This window comes from Pezoporus wallicus, unplaced genomic scaffold (genome assembly GCF_028554395.1).
Source record: "Pezoporus wallicus isolate ANWC-B61680 ecotype Strahan unplaced genomic scaffold, APGP_CSIRO_Pwel_v1 contig_3058, whole genome shotgun sequence".
Lineage (NCBI taxonomy): Eukaryota > Metazoa > Chordata > Aves > Psittaciformes > Psittacidae > Pezoporus > Pezoporus wallicus.
Window position 1 is genome coordinate 4,695,716 of NW_026641153.1, and position 22,516 is coordinate 4,718,231.

A 22,516-nucleotide genomic window follows, 5' to 3' on the forward strand; every position below is an offset into this window, starting at 1 on the left:
ATGACAAGTATGGACATACTGGCAAATGCAGCAAAAAGGCACAAAAATGATGAAGAGACTGGGGAAAGACTAAGAGACTTGGGGTTGCTAAGTCTAGAAAAAGATGGAACTGGGGGTGTTTTGTCAATATCATCCAAAGGGGACTAAAGAGGGAACCAGATTATTCTCAGAGGTGCCCAATGACAGGACAAGAGACAATGGGCATGAACTGAAATACAGAAAGTTCCATCTGAACATTAAACACCCTTTTTATTAGGAGATTGGCCAAACAGGATGCTCAAAGATGTTGTCAAGTTTCCATGGTTGGAGATATTCAAAACACAACCCAAACACAACCCAACACACCCCTGAGCTATCTGATTTAGCTGATCTGTTTTGAGCAGGGAAGGTTAGACTAGATGGTCTTGAAAGATCTATCCCACACTAATCATGCTGTAATTCTATGATTTCTTCAAGCAGATTCTAGCTATAAATAATCCTAAAACACAAGAAAACTTGAAAATAAATTGAAGATTTAAAACCCTCTTCTGTTTTCTGGGCAAATCAGCTAGGCACAGTTCTTTGTAATAGTCCCATGGTTAACTCTAATATTCCACTTATATCTTCAATACAAAAGATAGCCAGTGTCAGGACTATCTTCAGACCAAGTACCTTGTTTCCACTCATAATTTAGCTCAAGTACCCTGCCTTGAGTATTACAGCCACCCTCAGGATAAGCCTGGGCAATCATGTAACCTCACTCCAGCACAGAACTGCCACACTGTGCACAGAGGGTGAAATCCAGGCACTTGGCAGCTTGAAGGTTGAGCATCCTATCTGAAACACTTCATCTAGGTAAGTATTCACCAGACAAAACCTAGTGGTACAAAACCTAAGCTAGTTGTCTAGATTCTCACAGTTAGTGGAGAGAAATAGGTTACCTCTCACTCCAAGGCAGATGTCTAAACCCATTAGATGTGGCATTCTTTAGAAGTGCTTTTTTCCCTCCATTGCCTATAAAAATATTCAGAATAATTAACTCCGATAGAGATGTTTATAACATAGATGTCTAAAATTAGATAAGCTGACTCTTGCTTTGCCTGTCAAGGCTCATGAACCAAGGTGACAAGTGAGCCTTGGTGTCTTGCTAGCTTGCTAACTACTCTCAGCAAGCCAGTATCGTCATTAAGTCATCCCTGGAAGTACCCCGGCAGTAACATGACTAGGGGCAGTATCTCACTTATCCTAAAGCCTAGTGTCAGCTGCTTACACACAGCAATATATCAGTACAACAGTCCTCAGCAGTGAATAACCTCAGCTACTTACCACCTAGATGTATCCTGTCTTTTCCATCTACATGAAGAGAAGGGGATGATTTTCTTGTTCACCAACTTTTCCAGTATTCACAGTCAATTTTTTTTCTCTGGTGCTTAATGTCTCTTTGAACTAAGGCAAGTCTGTCAAACTCCCATTCCTAAATATTCAAGTCTTAGGCTTCTGCTGAAGTTAATGTTGCTGTTTTCCTTGGAAGCTTTGAAGGTCAGAGGACTCCTCTAACACACGTAATCCTTAAAGCTGTAAGAGAACAGTGTTCCTCAGAACTTGTACCATTAGAAAAAAACTTTATTTCACATCTCTGTGAATTGGTCTTGCACAAATATTTTATGGTCAAAGACAAAAAAAAACAGCTGTTTAAATTAAAGGAATCATGGAGGATTTTAGGTAGAGAAGGAAGACCAAAGCAAGTGAGGCGTGGCAGATAAGTGCATGACATTCTTGAAAGGGTTAGTCCAGCAATTAACCGGGGACATAAAAGCAACCATTATGCAATTTTATGTCAAATTATTCTCAATTAAGTGTCCCTGAATTTAGACAGAAAGAGAAAATGGAATTAGACAGCTTCCATAGACTAGGTCTCTTTAAAATTATATGTTTGCGATATATATCTGCCAGACACGCTTTCAGATCTGTCACCTCCACTAGTCCACAAGCCAACAAAACAAACACATCTATTAATAATTTAAAAACTTTCCACCGGAAGCTATTTTCAAGACAAACATTTACAACTTGTAGCAGCCTTTTATATAAAGTCCACCCATTCCTATCCTTCTCAGCATACCAAGGGTAGCCTCTTTATAGAAATCTCTCTTCTCATGCATACGGTGTCATACTGAAAATATACCCATTTCTATAGCATTTTTCCCCATATGCCTTCAGTTTGGAAAAGGCTTTATGAAACACCTTTCCAGATAACCTTCATATACAGTCACTTTTCTACTGATCCTTCCAACTCCTAAGGATGTAGCGTAGTTTCTTAACCATGAGCTTTGACTCCTTTCCAGATCATAGCTTTCTATAGCATTGGCTTCTTTCCTTATAGAAAAGACTATAAGGTACTTTTGGAAAGCAAAGAAAATATCTTCAAACAATCTCTTGATTTGCTGCAAAAACTGTTCTGCTCCTAGCCTGTCTTTATTTCTGGTCATGGTACATAGACATTTAATTATTTTTGCTGTATATGTCAACCAAATAGGTTTTGCAAATGAGCTTCAGTGTACAAAATGTCTGCAAAGTATTATATGTCCTTTGAGCTTTATTTTTCACTGTACTAAGATACATGCAATTGTACCCTCTACCTGTACTAGGTGATAGTGGCATCTCATAAATAAAAGTAGTGGGAGTTTTCCAGTATTTTTCAGGCTAAAAACTTACTCATTATCAAGAAATGGTGCAGCAAAAAGCAGTTTTGTAGGAAAGCAGAATTATTTAAGTGAAAAAAAAACATAGACTGCAGTTGGCCCCTGTGGGTTTATTTGCAAAGAGCCTGACGCCAGCACCGCTTCCAAACCCTTGGGTGCTGTTCCTGCAGAAGCATGGCTTTTTCTCTGTGTTCCAACTCTTCATATTGCAAGCTATAAAATGTTCAGTATCTGCAAACATTTCCACAGATAAATAAGCAATTCAGAAAATTATAAATAGCTCCACAGTGTGAAGACTCCATTATTGACCAGTGTCTAACAAGAACCTTTTGCAAGCTAATTTCTCAACACTTCCACACCCCTTGCTACTTATACATTTCCTAGGTACTCAAAACTATTGTATTCCAGCAAGACACACCAGAAAATTCTCAATTTTTCTTTTGTTGTCAATGCTTTCTTTTATTTTGGATGAGCTAAGAGATCTCTTTGAGTGTCAGTAAAATAGGGAAACTTACTGTTCAAGGAGATAGACATGGAAAGAAAGGAAGAGCAATTTCCTGAAATATAATTCCTTCTTAATTGTTAACATAGTCAGAAGCATATTCTTCCTCTCTTTCTTGGGAACTATTGAAACAATAATAATTTCCTATCTCATTATTTAATTCAGTTAATTTTGTAGAGTTTTTCCTGTGAAAAGCTTTTGAATAAGTTTCTCAGTGAAAGGAGTGAGAAAACAAAAGAATACCTGAGTCATTTTAAATAGCTTTTTTGTTAACAGACAAGGATACTCTATTTTTTTACAAATATGGAAGGTTCATTTTGTCTCTGTAACACATGACATTTCAAGAAGGAAAATTAAATCTCTGACTGTCCTGGGTTCAGCAGTAGCAGTCATTTTTCTCCTTCTTGGTAGCTGGTGCAGTGCTGTGTTTTGACTTTTGTCTTGGGAACAGAGCTGATAACAATGATGTTTTGGTTTGGCCAAGGACTTTGTGAGTCTCATGCTCTGCCAGGGAGGAGGGGAAGCCGGGAGGAAGCAGAGACAGGACACCTGACCCAAACTGACCAAAGAGGTATTACATACCACAGCACGTCATGCCCAGCATGTAACTGGGAGTGACCCAGAAGGGCTAGGTCTGTGGGGTTGGAGGAGGTATGGGTCAGTGCTTGGTCAGGCTGGGGGGGGGAGCGAGTTATCAGTCGGTTGGTGCTGAGGTGTTGTGTTCTCTTCCCTTGTTATTTCCTTTATCATTATTATTATTGGTGGTAGCAGTAGTGGTTTGTGTTATACCTTAGTTACTAAACTGTTCTTATCTCAGCCCGTGGGAGTTGCATTCTTTTCGATTCTTCTCTCCATCCCTCTGGGAGTAGGGGGAGGGCAAGAAGGGGGGGAAGTGAGTGAACGAGTTACCTGACTGGGTTTAAACCACGACACTGACCTAGTGCAATTCTTATGGAAATTACGTACTCATCTGAAAGGGAAGATCTTCTGTGTCTTAGGTGAGTCTTAGCTGTTTCCAAGTATCCAAGAGAATGGTTCCTCTAACTTGAGTATTTATGTAGGTGATAGCATCACTGTATCAGAACATTTTGCAAGCTGTAATATCTTTTTTCAAACTGCATGTTTTTCACAGAGTAGAATCTGGAATTTTCTTAGTCTTAAATCAGTTTCCTAATCAACATTTCTTTTTGCTCCCATGGGCAAAAATGATGCTTTAGTTTTCTGCTCTGACAAGTGGTACAGGAAAAGGACTAGAGAAGGGATGTCCATGTACTGAACTCTGAGCACTTCCATGCAAATACAATTACTCAGGTGAACAGGTAAGCTGTGCTTTTGTATAGAGAAAGAAAAGAAGTAAATTTAATACATTATATATTTATGAGAAGTCTGAAAGAATAGTCCTACTTTGTCAGTGTACATTTTAACAGAAGCTAATATAAGATTATATTAGATCTGTATAGCATTCACAATATGTAGAAGTGTTTCATGAGACCAATATTTTGTTAATTGCACGTTAAACCTGAGTTTTTTAAGCATGTCCAGTCGAATTTAGGATTTTTGATCTGTTTTACTATATTCAGCTTCCAGTGTATTCCTCTTAATGCAAGAGAGACATATTTTTTTTATTTAGGTAATAAAAAATATTAGACCTCCCTGTATGTGATAGCTTGTGTTGAAATAAGGAAAATGCCAGCAGCATGTGCAGATAGCAAGCTTCCAGTAGTACAAAGTTACTGTACATGTAAACCAAGGATTACATGCAAGCAGCGGCAAACTGACCATACGCAAAGTGCTAAGTCTGCATGTTCTCATAGTACAGAGACCCTCTCTGACAGTTCAAGGGTAGGTAATGGTGTCAGGCTCACTAAGGACCTTCAGTGTCCTGGGAAGTGTATTCAGATCCCTTGTGCTGTGACAATGTGAGCCAGACACTGGGAATCTGTCACTTAAATAACCAGAAGAGGTAGGTGTAGCATGCTCAAAGTGTATTAGTAGCAGATCTAGGACAAAAACTTGACACCCCTCAGTCTCAAGAGAACACCTCAGTTACTCTGAAGTCTCTGAGCAGAGCTGCAGAAGTGCTGAGGTTTCTCAGTTTTCACCAGTTTTGGCATGGGATGTACTGAGGTAGCTCAGTATCAAGTTTAAGGCTGAGTTTTCAAGACCAATTCAGAGATACTAAGATTTCTGAATAATCCTTTTCCTGGGAAATGCCTATAATTTAAAACTCCTTCTGCATGCTTTTCTCAGCTAAAAGAATCTTTCTGATTCATGTCACTTTTATTTGTGACCTGAGGATTCTGTTGGAATCCCATTTCCTTTTTCTGTGCCATTAGTGCTTAAAACAGTTTTTATGAATATGTTCCTGTTCAGGGAGCATTTTGATATAATACCCTGTTGCAATTACATATCAACAATACATATGTATTACAGGCAGATCCTGCAAATACTTGGTATGTATAAACATGAGAAACTGAATTATAGCAGTTAGCAGCTGCTAGATAATTACTTGTGCCAAAATAATTACCCTGTTTATTTTCACATTTGAAGTGACCAGGAAAAATGGATTGAGATTCTTTCTTTTCTGTCATCTGAAGTTTGCCATCTGACCTTTAACTGGGGCTGATGCACAGAGAATTCAGCTGGTGCAGTGGTCCAGTGTTTCATTGTCTATTACCTCTGAAGGACCTAACTTTTATCTATCACAGGTCACAGCTTGGTGACTTCACCTAAGCCTTGTGGGGATGAAAACCTGTCACTCATATGTATTGTGGATTTTGCTTCAAAACTACTGAAATCAAACAAGCTTAGGGAAGGCATCAATTTCCAAATAAGCTGCGATCTCTAAGCCTGAGAGTTTGCGGTTAATATAACAAATGAGCTCCTTAGCAGAAGTTTTTTACTGAGCAGAGTAAAAGAGGTTACTTTCAGAAATAGCAATGACCATTTACATAAACTTTTAGAATGTCAAATTTAGTGCAAAAACAAGCAATAGGTTTTGAGGCCAAAAATTTTAATACTTAGTCAACCAAGTGTTATTTTTTCTGGCAAGTATTATGGCCTCCTCTCTGATATCACAGAATAAGGAAGGGGATGCAATTTCTCTTAACTGTGAAACCAGTTTTTTATCCTAAATTTGAAAAGAAAGGAAACATTTCCATCCCCAAAGAGCATCGTGATACAAGCCCAGATGCCAGATCACCAGTGCCTCTAGTCTAGTGCAAATTGAACATGCTTATAGTTTAATTTTGTAAATATTCTTTCTAATAAGTAATAAGGAAGAGAGTCTAAGCAAACTAGAGAAATACATGGTTTATGACCGATTTTTCTACAAGTGTCTCATGTATCATTAAGCAAACAAAAGATGTTCTTTGTACCTTAGAACATTGTGATCATAGCTGAATAAAAAGAGACCTAAGATTGCTCTGCCCATCGTCATCTCAGAGCAACACAAATGAGAAAATTGCACCAGGGACCTGAAATAGTTAGAAGTCATACAGCAAGATTTATTCTTTCATGATTAATGCCTGATTTATGCTACCACTGAGCTTCTAAAGTTGAGATGACTCCCATCAAACTAGTCCAGCTCTCTTTGTACTGTGCTTTCCTGTATTTCAGATTACAAGAATAGCTGAGACACCTGTGGTTTCTTAGCACTGATTCAGACTGGTATTTTCCCCCCTCTCTTTCTCTATAAAACAGAATCAATATTGTAATCCACCTTGACGGATTTCCAGATTGACCAGTTACAATAATACATGCAACAGTTGGTTGAGCTATTCTGGGTACCAGTCAATTACCATGTAGAATTGAATTACAATTTATTAACATGTAAGAAAGTTGTTTAAAAAATATTCTAATTTATTATTATTACAGGCCACTTGTCTAGGCAAAATGATTTAATCAAAAGAGCTTTTTAATCATGAGGGAAACATATTTTCATCAAAGTAAGCAGCACAGTTTAATTAAATAGAGTAGAAAGCCGAAGACAAGTTCTGAAATGTTATCATTTGCTGAGGCTCCAGGGGACTAAGGAAATCCTTTCAAAAGCTGACCTTTCACAAGGAAAGCCCATTTGAGTATATATCTATTTCTTATCTCTACATGACAGATTTATGCAGGTAAGTGCCTGCTCCTGAGTTGAGAAGATACTTCATCAAGCATTATTATTTCAGTCATTGGCTGACAGATCCAGAGTCTACTGTTGTAAAAAAGGCATTATTCCATGGAAGGTCATGAAGGATTAAAAAGCCTTTACTTAGTACAGATTTCAGTTCAGGAGATTGTCTGTTAAAATCACCACTGATAACAGTGAATTATTTGGCAACAAGAATCAGGAAATATGTCAGTTTAGACCTACTGATGGTTAAAAAACATTCTGCTTAGTTTCATTTGTCTACAAACACATGATGAAAGACATGGTGCTGCATGTAGTGTTGATTTCAACAAGGCATATCATAAAGGATGACAGCTTCTCTACAAAACTACAGATTTTAGAGCACAGATACATGGATTTATGTTTATAGCATGACCCCTAAGGTAATGCCGGTTCCATTATCATCATTCACGAGCTTTTATGCTGAGCATATCAATTGCTATAAGAAAGCGGATGGGGTGACATCATTAAAGATGAATCTCTTACTCTAGCAAGTCCTTTTTTTTCTTGATACACTGGGAGAGAGGCCATGACAGCCTTGGCTGTGCTTATATGGAGTCTTCTGGACTTCCCACCTAATGTCCAGTAACCCAGCATACTGTGACACTTACCTAGGCAGACTACACACAAGCATCAGTGAGTTTCCTGTGTCCAGACACATTTCATATCTGACACTTTATAAAGATAACTCCAGGATTGTGTCCTTTCAAGGCTCTCCATTAACCCTTGCCCCATCCCTGGCAGTGTTCAACGCCAGGTTATATGGAACTTGGAGCAACCTGGTCTAGTGCAAGGTGTCCCTGCCTGTGGCAGGGGGTTGGAACTAGATGATCTTTAAGATCCTTTCCAACCCAAACCATTCTATGATTCCATGATTTTGTGCTATTATTATTGCCTTCCTGTACTCAGCTGGAAAATCTCTATCATCATACACTGAATTTTTGTTTATAAAGTTTTCTGGGTTTTTTTGTTTGTTGATTTGCTTTCAGAAATCTCCTTTTCTGTAATTGTTGATCATTTAATTTTCAATGACTTTGTGCTCTTATTGAATATGCATACATTATTTAAGGCTCAGCTTTTGCTTGAGCATCATGGTAAGGTATCATCTGTGGGCATGGCTGCTTATTTTTGCTGGAGAACAGGAAGAGAGAAACTTTTGGCAAACAGATACTTGTTTAAAAGTTCCCATCTTTGATTCCATTGGATTGGAGTGCTAATTAAACCAGGCTGTTGATTTTACTTTGGCTGCATTTCAAACAACATTCAGTAAGTCCCAGATCAACAGAACCATTTTTGTTGCTATTGTTCTGTTGATGAGAACAGAACAATCAAAACAAATAAACAAGCTTTTTACTTACCATAACAATCATCTCTTTGCAATCACAAAGTCCACATCTCTCAGAAGTAACTCTGAGTTAGTCTTACTGCAAAAGAACTTGCATTCAAGAGCTGGTAAGGAAGGGAGCGGTACTAATGACCATCTTTCAACAGAAACATGAGTCTAACCTCTCATTTCTATTTCTTTAACTAAGGACTAATGAAGGGAGAGGGACACAAAAGCGATTAAATATGAAAGCTTACAAAGGAACTGTTTGTAGCAAATCAAATTGCTGTGCGTACCCTGTTTATTGTTTGCATTCTTCCTGCATTTTTTTAGGGGGAAATTGTTTGTTGCAGTGAGCAGCATTCGTTCTTAAATTGTTTTCTGGCAGTCAGCAAATGAGGTTAAGACACAGCCTCTGATGCAGGCACAGAGGCATCTTACCTCTCTTCAAATATCTACAAAATAAAGACATTTATCTAAGGCAGTTGTTTAAAAGCCTTTTTAGTAAGGCCGCTGATTATAGTAGAGAATCGGTCCTCTCTATGAAGTTAATAATCTCTTCCCCATGTAAGCATCAAAAATGCATTACAGGTGCATATAAGGAGTGCCCAATAAGCCTGAAAAAATGAGAAAACACTGATGAATGAACCGTATGCACTAAAAGGACATTCAGTGCAGCCATTAAAGAAGATCTGAGTCTGGCTGGACCATATTCCACCTTTTGCCCATTTTTGTGAGCTCAAGCTGATATTGTTTTACTGTCAGAACCAGGAGTAGTGAACGCAGCTCAACTTCTTCCTTCCTATGAATTACCAGCATTAATTTTGCAGCTCTTAATATGTAATTTTCTAACTGAACACAAATTTAGGAGAAAGTTGGAAGCCGAATGGATGGCTACAGGAGTGTCAAAAATAAACTGCAGAGAAAAGGGACAGTTTAATTTTTATTCCATTTCAGTCTAAGAGAAGGAAACAAAGTGCTCTGTCCAGGCTGATATGAAATATGAATGTGAATTTTTAGAGATAAAGCTCAGAATGAAACCACAGGTACCAGTTACAACTATTAATGCATGTTATACCAAGACAGGGTATATCCACCTCTACTACAAAACTGGTTAATTTCTCAGTACTGTGCCTTCATAAATAAAAGAAATGGGTGATCCTAGAAAAGAACTCTGATCCTAAGAATTTATCTCTGGTCTAAAAAATTAGGAAAATATATCCCAAGGCAATACCAACAGCAACCTCTCCCCACAAAAAAAAAATAAAAAAATAAAAAAATAAAAGCCCCAAACCAAACAATCCATCAAAAACCCAAAACAAAACAAAATTGTTTGGGAGAGTAACCTCTTCTACACTAACCTCAGTGAATTCAGTCTGGTAATGACATTGTTCAGGCTTGTCGTGTTCCAAAAATAAAGGCCAAAAAAAAGTGGATGAGTTCATGATGATAATAGTAAAAAAACCCTCATTCTTCTCTTTTGCTTGTTTTCCACAGCAAATCAGTCCTATAAATGTTTGCATGTATTCTGAAGAAAGCATATAGTCATCCTTAATCATTATTCCCCTTTCCCTATGATAGAGCTGAAGCAAGAATGTAAAGTCTACCTACCCATAGTAGTCATATAAGTAATAGCTGAAAACTAGCTCCACCTAGAAGGCACAAGTTGAAATGGCAGAGATGTAAATTCCCACTCAAAAACCAGCAGCTTGGTAGATAGAGGTATTAAAGCAATAAAAACCTTCCTTCAAAAGACCCTCAGATGATGCTCTGATCAGAAAGTTGAAGAAGGATGTGAACAAAGCATGAGTTGTTACCTTCTGATATACAGAACCAGTCTCCTACCCTCAAGGAGAATAAGTATCTAATTGGCAAGAAAAATGGGTGACAGAGCTGGAAAGATGGCAACCTTCTTGGTTTTGTGACATTGTCAAATCCTCTTCATATTTGAAATCCTTTCATTTAAGTTAAACCTAAAAAGAAATATGTATTTTCTTTCCAAATTAAAAACCAAACAGTTAAGAGTTACATAGTGTCTAATTCACTTAACATTAATAGTAAAGACAGCTGTAAAATCAAAAATCATTCCTGATAACACAAAAGTTAAAGAAGAAGAGAATCTGGTTGCTTGAATATGGAAATTGCCTATGCTACAATACTTAAAAGTGAAAACTTGCTTGGTCTTTTCCAGTCACTGACAGGAGATAGTTTACAGAACTGCATACCAATGATAAAACCTTAAGAGTTTGTTGTAGTTTCCCATCTGGCTTCTTAACTAATTTATGGTCTACCCTGACACTCTTTAATATTACATTACCTTCTAATATCATCCTTTAGAAACCTAAAACTAGTCTCTGATGTCTTGAATAGCAAAGCTATTAAAAATTTAATAAAATGAAACACAAATATAATACAATTAAAAAATCCATGTTGCACATTAGCACAACACTGTGGAATATAATCAAATTTAAAACAAATTAAGAAATATGTATTCAGTAAGGTGTCTTACAGTTTCAAAAGAATTTTCTGTAGATCATGCAGTTTACAAATATAAATGATTCAGTGACATCTCATTAGAAGACACAGCAGAATCAGTTTCTTATCAAGAAGAAGTAACCTAACAGCTGGAATGCCCCTCTGCTCTCTCTGTGGGTATAGAATATCACTTGACTTCTACATGCCCTAGCCACAGGAGTACTTATATTTTCCCATTCTTTCCTGCTTATTTTCCCACTCTTTCCTGCTCATTTTCCCACTAATTTCTGATAATTTGCTGGAGACTGTACTTTTGCTGATATTTTGATGTTACAGTCTTACACAGATCAGCTCAATGCCCTGGTTTTATTTTTATTCTTATTCTGGTCTTCAAATCTGTGACGATGCAATGACCAATAACCAAAATCATAGAAACATAGAATAGTTAGGGTTGGAAAAGACCTTAAAGTCATCCAGTTCCAACCCCCCTGCCATGGGCAGGGACATTTCACACTAAACCATTTTACCCAAGGCTCTGTCCAGTCTGGTCTTGAACACTGCCAGGGATGGAGTATTCAGAACTTCCTTGGGCAACCCATTCCACTGCCTCACAACCCTTACAGTAAAGAATTTCTTCCTTATATCCAATCTAAACTTCCCCTGTTTAAGTTTTAACCCGTTACCCCTTGTCCTATCACAACAGTCCCTAATGAATAGTCACTGAAAACACTCTGCTTCTCAGATGTTGTCTTTCAGAGAGTGACTCCTCCCTGGGATATTGACTCCAGTTTTACCTAGGATTTTTAGGGATTCTTTTGATATGTAAAGAGCCTGTCTTATAACCCTCTGGATTTCTGTGCTAATTTAGGAGCTATCTTTACAGCATTGCTCTAGCTATTTGGTATCTATAAGAATAATAGAATACTCTTCACTTCCTTAAGAACAAAGCCCCTCAATGAGAAAAAAGGTAATTTTAAGTGATCTTTTTTTTTTATTTCTGTCTGCTTATTCTCTTATAGAAGCAGCTGAACTGTCATTATAAACCTACATTATAGCATTTTGGAAAATACAACAAAAGTGTGTTGGTACAAGCAGCAGCCTTCCTTTTGATTTCTGCTTTCCTTATACAGCATGACTTCTAATAAGAATCTTTTCTTCACTGTTAAAAGTTTCCTATTATAAAAGCATTATTTAAGCAATATTTTTTGATGAACTTGGCAGTGTTAAGTTTGCAGCTGTAATCTATGAACTTAAAAGTCTCTTCCAACCTAAATGATTCTACTATTCTACAGTCCCACAATGAGAGTTGTGTTGAGAAGTTTTCATAGAAGTGATACCCAACATATTAATAGACGAAATGTCTAGCTTGGGATTCCATCAGGGGTAGTATCATTGATAGCGCTGAACTGTGCTTTTGGTCTACAATAAAATACTAGATAAACCTATGATGAGAAGCCTTTAAATCTTTTAAATGATCTTACACATCTTTTTTTGTATGCCAAGGTTTTCATATTTCTAACTGTCCTGGGTTCAGCAGTAGCAGTCATGTTTTTTCCTTTGTGTTAGCTGGTGCAGTGCTGTGTTTTGACTTCTAGTTTTGAGAACAGCGTTGGTGAAGCCGATGTTGTCGGTTGTTGCTAAGTGATGTTTACCCTGACCAAGGACTCTGTGAGGCTCATGCTCTGCCAGGGAGGAGGGGAAGCTGTGAGGAAGCAGAGACGGGGCGCCTGACCCGGGCTAGCCGGGGAGGTATTCCATACCACAGCACGTCATGCCCGGGGTGGGGGGTAACTGGGAGTTACCCGGAAGGACAGGGGCTTCCGGGTGGAACTCGTTTTCTTGGCCGGTGGTATCGTATTCTCTTCCCTTGTTATTTTCCCTTATCATTGTTTTAGCTGATAGTAGCGGTGGTGATTTGTTGCTGGACTGTTCTTGTCTCAACCCGTAGGAGTTGCACTCTCTCGATCCTCCTCCCCGTTCCTCCGGGAGCGGGGAAGGGGAGAGCCCCGGTGCAGGGAGTGGGGGGGAGACGAACACGGACCTTGATTGTTGTCAGCTTGGCACCACTCACTGGGAGTGAGTGAACAAATTACCTGACTGGGTTTAAACCACGACACTAACATAAGAAAGACATATGGCAAAGTCCCTCAATAATTATAACTGTGTAATAAAAGGAGATGTAATTATAGGTTCTGCATCCAGATTTAATGTATTTCAGGCTGTCCTGGGTTCAGCAGTAGCACAGGCCAAAAAGATATTACATGTCCTTAAACATCAAATGTTTCTTCATTCATTTATGTCTATATCTAGTGAAATAGACATCCTACAATGGATACACTTATTGTGGCCAAATCTGATTCTACTAAGCCCTGTTCTTGTGTTCAAGAAAAATACCAGGAAAATTGTTCCCCAAAAGAACATCCCCACATGTATCTTATAAAAAAACCAAAACCTTTTGTTCTCATTACAAGGCAGAAATTTTGCAGCCTTCCCTCATCCCTCCTTTCATAGCCCCTCCCAAAAAACAAACCAACCAAACAAAAAACTGCCTCAGTTTTGCTGTCTAATGAAGTGCAAGTTCAAGCTTGTATATGGATCTGCTGATCGCAGCTATTGGTCTGAATCAGTGAAACAACGCTGTTCACGCAAACTTATTGATCATACTTCCATCCTGAATCATGTTTTTCCTGATATTATTAGTATATGTGTGTATATATATATATATATATATACGCATATGTATATATGCATATGCATACATCTTTTGAGTCTGTTATACTTATTATAGTCCACTCCTTCAAGTGTTCTGCAACATTGTTGGTTGGAAGTTTGCATTTTTCCTGCAAAAGGAAAATTTTCCAGTATTCAAACTAACCCAGATACTTATACAAAGCAACAAATATCTTTACAATATTAGTAAAGCAGTGAGAGTTGGCAATGCGGCTATTCTTAAAGGCCTTGCATAATGGACCCCAACAGCACTGAATCTTCTGAATTCCGCCAAAAGCAAGTAACACAGCATTCCTGCAAATAGCACATTCTTTCTCTGCAGCAAGACTAAGAATTTTTCCTATAGTTTGCATGGTCACTTGCTAAATCTGTTATGACAGACTATTTATCTCAGTCCAAAGCTTTAAGACCTTTGGATCATTTCCCCATCTCCAGACATTTTGATGATAAATCCACCATACCTAGCAAGCATTTTATAGCACCATGGAAAAAAAAAAAAGCAGGTTAATTTCACAACTGCTGCTTTTGCTTTAAGCCAGTATCTTATTATAAATGACCAGCTGAGACAGGTATGTGGTGGCTTTGCATCTACAGAGTGGCACTTAGGTGCCTAAAATAAGTGACCTCATTTTCAGAGATGCATAGCATCAACACCTCCTACCAATGGTAATGAGAGCTGTGGTCTCAGCACTTTTTAAAGTGAAAAATTTAATTTGAAACAGAAACTTTCATGCCTATATAGGGAGCTCTCAATGCAGTTAGTGTGATCTTAGGTGGAAATAGACCCACATGACATTTTATGGCTGTTTTTCCATCTATCAATCAGATGGTCTTGAATACACATGGACCCTTATCTAATTTGTTGTTTTATAGCAATACACTGCTTCATATTCTCTTCCAGTTGAGTGTGCAAGTTTCAAGTTATTGGCTGAGTAGTAAAGATCTGTATTTATCACACCAATAAATCTTTCAGGTAACTTGTGCCCTGAAACCAGAGGTGCTAAGAAACTATTCAAATGCAATTTTTTTTTAGCTGATCTAATTCCTTAGAGCAAAGTTTTATTCCTTAAAGTTATTTCTTCCCAGTCTTAGTCAGCCCTTTTTCTATATGTAGAATGTGTTCTGTCTTAGACTTTTCTATTGCCCTTTAAAGTGTTGGGAGGCAGAACAGTGTCAATAATATATTGTAGTCTTTGACAGGTGTTGATTTCCGCGCGTCAGGTTAGAACCTCATTGCAATTTGGGTGCAAAGTGGAGCCAGTCAGAGGCATCTCTTTCCACTGCCATGAACCTGATTTTTTAGAGGTATGAATAATTCGCAGAAAGTAATGTTGTATTCTCCAGCATGGAACATTTTGTTCCAAAGTGCTGCTGTTGCCCTTATCTGTCCTGTAGGGAAGCAATCCCTTTTCAGTTTTCAACCATGGACAAAAGTTTACAGCATTAGAAGAAAATGCATGTGTTTATATAGAGAGATACTCTAATGTATTTTTGCTTTTATCTCTGGCATAAATATATGGTTTCCACAACCGTGGTATCTTAGAAGCTTTTATGGGTTTCCCCTTATATCAACACTGGGATAAAGTGATAATTTTTGCTATTTTATTTGCAGGAATGGAAAACACAGATAGAAAGGTATTTAAGGTCACAGCTACAGCTTTAACTAAATTGCTAATTTGCGGAGACGGGAAGTAACTTTTGTGACATGAAGGTTCATATCAATTTTGTCTTACTTCAAATGTCCAAATATATAAATTTAAGTTAATTTTTAAGCTACTTCTGTAGTCAATGAAAAAGAAAGTAAGTAGGACTAGTTTCTGAAAAAACATTTGAACCTGGCTTAGCTCTTTGAAATAGCATGAAACATCCTCTTAAGATGCCTGTAGAAGATCTTTGTCTATATAAAAAGATCAGAAAGTTACTTTAGATTAAATTCCTGGTATCTGGTTTGCTAAAGCAAGTAGTTGCATCCAACTCTGTATGTACGTAGTTGGAAATGCACCTGAAAGACTATATTGGATATCTGTCAGGTATATTGTTGTACACAGGGACAACGTTAATGAGCATGTCTTGAAGTCCACAGATGCACTGGAAGATAATTAAAATGCCAGCATACTTGTATCTTCTTTTCTCTTGCAAAGAAAGATAAGTTGGAACTCAAGTATGTGAATACCAGTAAATAAACCTCTAGCAAACTTGCTTTTCCTGGAAAAAAAAAGCATTACTTGAAAGGAGGCTTATTTTAAATATGTAATTCTCCTAAATGTTAATTGACTGCTGGATTTCAGGGAAGTGGGAGGCATAATTCATGCACTGGATTTAAATAGAGAAGATGACTGACTTCTTCAGCCTTTCAAGTATTTGCAGTGTGTTTTCTCTAGTTCCCTGATATCAGCCAGGAGAGATCATAAGGTGTTATTTTAAATAACCCAAAGAATGTTTATCAATATATTGTTAGGCCCTTTATGTATAAAAATATAAACATATCAATAGAAATATTTTTAATCTATATAAATGCATACCAAAATTGTCTAGCCTGAATATTATATTACATCTTTATGAGGATACTGTGTCCCTGCTCAGGGTAGTAATCTTACCTGATTTTTAACCATCAAACCCTTGTAATTCAAAGAAAGCTAATGGTTAGGTTCACCCTAAGGGCTCTACCTAGCTTCAGTAGTGAAATTCTTCACATCATCTTCATTATCTCTGTGAGAGAGGTAAAATGAATCATCACATAGAGCTGCATTTTCTCTCCATTGGCTTTTGAGGATTCTTTGAGGATTAATTTAGGCTAGATATCTAAATGAAAAAATCCTTGAAGCCAGTTGAACCATTATAACTTCATCAGCACCCACCCTTGAACAGGGCAGTATGGATTCTTCAAGACAGCAAGAGAAGGAACCTAGGTTGAAATCTTGCATGATTCCTTCATATTCCTTAACCCAAGATCAGCTGACTTTACCTGTGAGAAATCCAAATGGATTTACACAGTACAATTGTACACAGATTTTCATAAGGTCAATCACTTCACTTAACTGGAAAACATACACGTTTCTTAACTCCTCGGAACAGGCAGTGGCCTCTCAAAGAACAGCACCCAATTCAGACAGTGCATCCAGAAACTCTCTTTAATACAGCTGATATATCTGAAGCAAAAAAGAATGAGAAAACAATGGACAATGCAAAAGACTAGACTTCCCATGTTGAAATTCAGTGTCTCATATTTCATGCCTGAGGTAAGTAACATCATTCAAATACTCAGATATTTTCATCTGGAAATTGAATAGCTTATACAACTATAATTTTGGATCCTGTCCAGTTCTAGAGATACCTATATATCCATTCCTACACCTATCATAAAGCTGCAGAGGTATACATATTCAGTCTGAGTTCCAGGATCAAGGAGCAATTTCCAGATGTGAAGCCACAAATCCTTTCCCCTAGTAAAGCAGAGCAACTAATCACATAAGTCAAGATTTACTCTCCAACACCAAGGGTTTCTGTATTTAGCTCTCATTCGTCTTTGACAGGTCCACTTAATTAGCTTATCTTCCATTATCTGTCAAAGTCTGCATAAATTTTAATTTAAAATTTATTGTTTAAGTAGATGAACCATAATTGTTCTTTTCAAATCTACTTGTAAAGTGAACTTTGATTTTAAATATGTTTGCATTCATGGATTTTTGCTACTTTAATTAGGGGAAATTAAAAAAAAAAATCCAAAATGTTACAGTTAGTATGGTAATGGGAAAATGTGAAGGATTTTTAAAAGTGGCAAGTCACTAAATGGAAGGACTATAACCAGTAATAATTCCAACCATCTTAACAGTGTACTCATCAAAGTTCTGTATCTGAAAATGTTATACAATGGACGTAAGTAGTGTTTCACCATTTTAAACACACCTCTAAAGTCTTCATAAATGATGATGAAAAGCCTGTTCTTCACTGGTTTCTTGCTTTTCCCTCCAGGGAATCTATAACTGTAATTACGAGGAAGTGAACTCTCCTTTACTATGCAAAGCTTGTCTTAGGTACAGTGTGGGCCTAGCATGCTCTAGAGAGTTAAGCTATTGTTGATGGCGCAGCTATTCTATTTTAAACCCCCCAGTAAATCACTTCTTGCTTTTCTTGATTACTTCAGACAAACCAATTTTGAAACCTATATAGAGTTGTTGTGCCTCTGTGGTTAAGAAGTTGACTTTCTCTGGCTCTCATAAACTAATGGCCCTTAGTCATTTTTGTTCATAACACTGGATTGCCTAATTGACTGAGGGCCTTATTGAGAATTCCCATAATGATTGCCAAATTTGGCTTTCGTGAATTCTTCCGTCCATTGACTGTGTGCAGAAATAGAGCTCACAGCTCCACTGGGTTGCAAGCAGCCTGAATGACTCACCAGCCTCTCTGCCACTCGTGCCACAGCAGCTCACGACCAACAACAGGCAGTGTGAACATTCCTCTAGGCTGGGTAACACCTGCAAGTGGAAGTGTGATCATGTCAGAAGTATATAGGTACTCATTCACTTCTGAGTTATACAGTCTCATGTTTCTGGTCTCAATGAGTTTTGCTTAGCTGGAACAAGAAGAGACAGGTAAACATCAGAAGAGATTGCCTGGGAAGTTGGGTTATCTGCAGCCTTAAAGATTCATAATCCCAAATTAGATGGGTAGATGTCATCAATGATGTTGGTGTAGCTGGTACTACCAGAAGGAAAACGTTGTGCTGGGGGACCTGGGAGGTCCTTTCCAGCAGAACTTTCTACCAGTGTCTGATTCTAGTGCCATTCACATGAGTTTCCAGACCATAGTTAATTGCTTGCTGCAATGACATTCTCCAAAGGCAGAGAAGAGCTACCCTTAGGTCTTTTTGGAAAATCATTTCCACAGTACAGAGCTATAGCACACACACAGATGAAGCCATTCCTTTTTTATAAAGTCAGTTTCAACATTTCCTCAATGTATTTACCTTCCTTAAATTGTATCAGACAGGCTGTGTACCGTGTTTTGAAAGTTGTTCCAGTGAAGCTAAAATCAATGGAACAATTTCAGGATAAGGGTTTGTCTGACTTGTATCTAGAAGTAATTCAGTCTAGTTCCTTGAATTTTATTGTTTTTTCCTTATTAGACTATCAATTCTGCAAATCACTTTAATTTGAAAAAAAATAGATTTTGCCAAATACATTGTGTTTGTATTTCTCAGGGTTAAGAATTCCATTAACTCATTACACTGTACAATTACACTGATTCTTGCTTAAAAGTCAGCATAACAAATTCCACATTACTAGCTTAATAAAACAGAAATTAACTCTGTTTCATTATCACTGAAAGATATCTTGTTCAAATGCTCAGAATAAGATTAAAGAATGAAACGCGATTTCTTCTGTGTTTCTTTTTTTTTCTCTCAATATATTATCTATTATAGAGACAATGTTTATGTCCTAACTGTTCCTGGCAACTTGTAAAGTTTGTTAAACTTTAGAGATAAAGTTTGGAAGAGAGAACAAGTTTAGGGACCAGCGTACCCTACTTGAAGAAATCTCTTCTAAAACATGGGTCACAGCATAGAAAAAGTTTGGTTTCTATTGCATTTGATTAAAGCCTAAGGAAAACATCTATGCTCATTTTAACTTCAAAGACCTTTGTCACACTGAAGCTACATAATTTTCATGAAACTGAAGATAACCCCCCAGAAACAGGCAACCGGCAAGCAGGCAGCTTGTATTTTTGATTTGTAGATAAGCTTAAAATTCACTAGTCTATCAGTGAGTTCAAGCTATAAACATAGTTCTGTTTAAAGGTGGCAGGTTTTTTCTCACATTTAACCAAAAGTCATATATTTCAGCTTCCTAGAGATACTGTACTGCTTCATCTCTTCAGGAAAAGATATGGTAGAAATAGCATGTAATTTAAGTCAAAGGCCTTCTGAAATTATGCTTTTTCCTCCAGCTAGGACATGTTAGCAAACACTGACAAATAGTACCCCTATTTTTATGCAGACCTGGAAATCAACTTCTATCTCTTTAATACAGTACTGAATAAAACTGTGAATTAATATAATGCCTAGAGGTCTTTGAGGTCAGAAAAAAGTTATTTCCATTCCAACTTGACTTCAGTTATTTCCACTCTGACTTGATCTTTAGTAGTTTTAAGTTTTTGTGACTTCACATTCTTACAGGACAGAAGATTCTTTTTCACAGTCTTTACTGAATATTGAATTATTATTATTTATCACAACAAGCCCTACATCTTGCTAATGTTAGAAATGCCCAGGTGATTAGCCTTGAAAAAGAACATTTTGAAAGCAGTCAATGTTCAATCAACTACTGTCCTCCTATAACTAAGCTTATTCATCTCCAGAAAGCTCAGAACATGAGGTATCCATGTCTGTCATGTAAATATATCATGTAAATGGCAAATATTCACTATTCTCTCTGGGCCAAAGTAAACAAACAACATCTGAAAAACAGTAGTGCACAGGTTTTAAATTAAAGAAATATCTCACCAGACCAAACCTCATTGTAATGTGTGGTATGTAGTTGTGAAATGAAGATGATCACTTTTGGTAACAGACTGGTTCTCCATACTGGATTATGGATTGTTCTGCAGCCATAGACTATTAAAATGGATCGTCAGGGCCTGCCAGCTCTTATTACAAACTAATCCCCAATTAGCATCTTTATTCAATTTTAAGAATAATGAAAAAAATCAAGCTAGAATAACCACTAAATGGAAAAACAAGTTCATTTTAATTAAAATGCAATAGCATTTTTTAAAAGCCTTAAACAGAGGGGGGGTGGGAAATTCAATAGACATTTATTTTATTTGGGAACTTCAGAAAGGTAATTAAATAAACTAATTTCTTTTGAGTCCTCCCTGATGATCTCTGAAAGTCAGGGCATGGTCTGTACTAGTGTTATCATCAGATTAATTTAACAATATTTGTATAACTAACATGTGTTCCTAGAATCCTGATAATAGAATCAACAAGGCTGTGGCTTTTGGAAATGTGTCCAACCTGTAAGGCTGTGCAGGGTTCCAAGTTTATTGGGATTCTTTACTTTTACAGGTATGGATTTTGGGATTTCTGCTTTCCAATACGTTTTGCTCAGGCTACGCTTTAATATCTTTGATATTTAGGAGGGATTGTTAGCCCAATAGCATTTGCAGAAATTTGAGAAAACAAGCTTTCTTTGTTTTTTACAGAAATGTGATTTTAATTTATTGGTCAAACTTAAATCAGTCTAAAAGTTGTGTGTCCATAAGCTGGAGTAAATTTGTGGTGATGTAATACATACATATATGCATATACACATATACACATATGCATATACACACATGTATATATATAAAAATGAATGTGTATTATAATAACATTAAATATTTATTATAATATACAGTCATATTATACATGGATACACATACAACCTACATGTCCATATACAAGTGTGTGTGTGAATATATATTTATCATAGAATAGTAGAATAGTTACACTTGGAAAGAACCTTAAGATCATCCAGTTCCAACCCTTTTGCCATGGGCAGGGACATCTCACCCTAGACCATGTTACGCAAGGCTCTGTCCAACCTGACCTTGAAAATATATATATATATACACATACAGATATATATATGCAACACAGTCTGCTGCTTGGCCCTTTGTGACAACACCTGAGATCACATTTATCTAAGGGACATGAAATCTGAAGAGCAATTACAGATTTCACAGGTAACTGTACTCTATATTGGCTTGGGGTTAACAGCTGATGGGGTACTGACCTTTTCAGAAACTCAGCATTTATTTGTGTTACCTGTTTGGTATACAGTTGGAATTCATCTCACTGCATTTAAAACCCACACTGTATATTCAAGGCAACCATCAAAGGTTTCTTTTATATTCAAAATACAGAAAAAATAAAAACAAACAAACAAACAAACCAAACCCAACACACAAATCTCCCACCAAAACCAGCACGTATTTTGAACTTGCTATTTGTCTTATTTATGTAACTTGGACAAATCAGACACCCATGATGTCTGTACCTCTTTGTCAATCATCACTGGAAATTCAGAGTGATTTGCTTGGTGGTAGATGTCTAAGCGAACATGAGGTAGTCCCACTGCTTTTCTTTAATATGAGAGCTGGTCCTTCCAACTGCTAGTGCAATGCTTCATTCAAAGCCTCTTCTAGAAACTGCTGGAAAAATTATTAAATAACTATTATCATCTTGGCAATTGGACCCAGATCCCTAGCAAGAATTTGAAACCTGTTTTCCATTATCTACCTTTGGTAAATATTTAGAAACCTCTGCCTGCATAGGAAAAGGGTCTCCAGTGAATCAGATTCTTTTAATCAACATTTCCTGACACCACTCATTCCTCTGCTATGCTGTCACAGCTGTAGTGATGCAAGCTGCTTTTTGTTGATCTCTTTGGTAATTAGTTTTTGAAGGTTAATCCCACTAGGCATTCCCTGTGTCAGCTTGGAGTTTAATGACTTTCTGAGCTTTAAAGCACTGTGTGCTGGAGATAAAATATTGCACAAAGTTTAGGTCTGTCTGATCCTCCAGCATGCTGACCTGATCAAATTCAGATAATCAAACCACCAGGTTACCACAGTTAAGGCAGTGCGGTTTCCCTGTCATAGGCTCC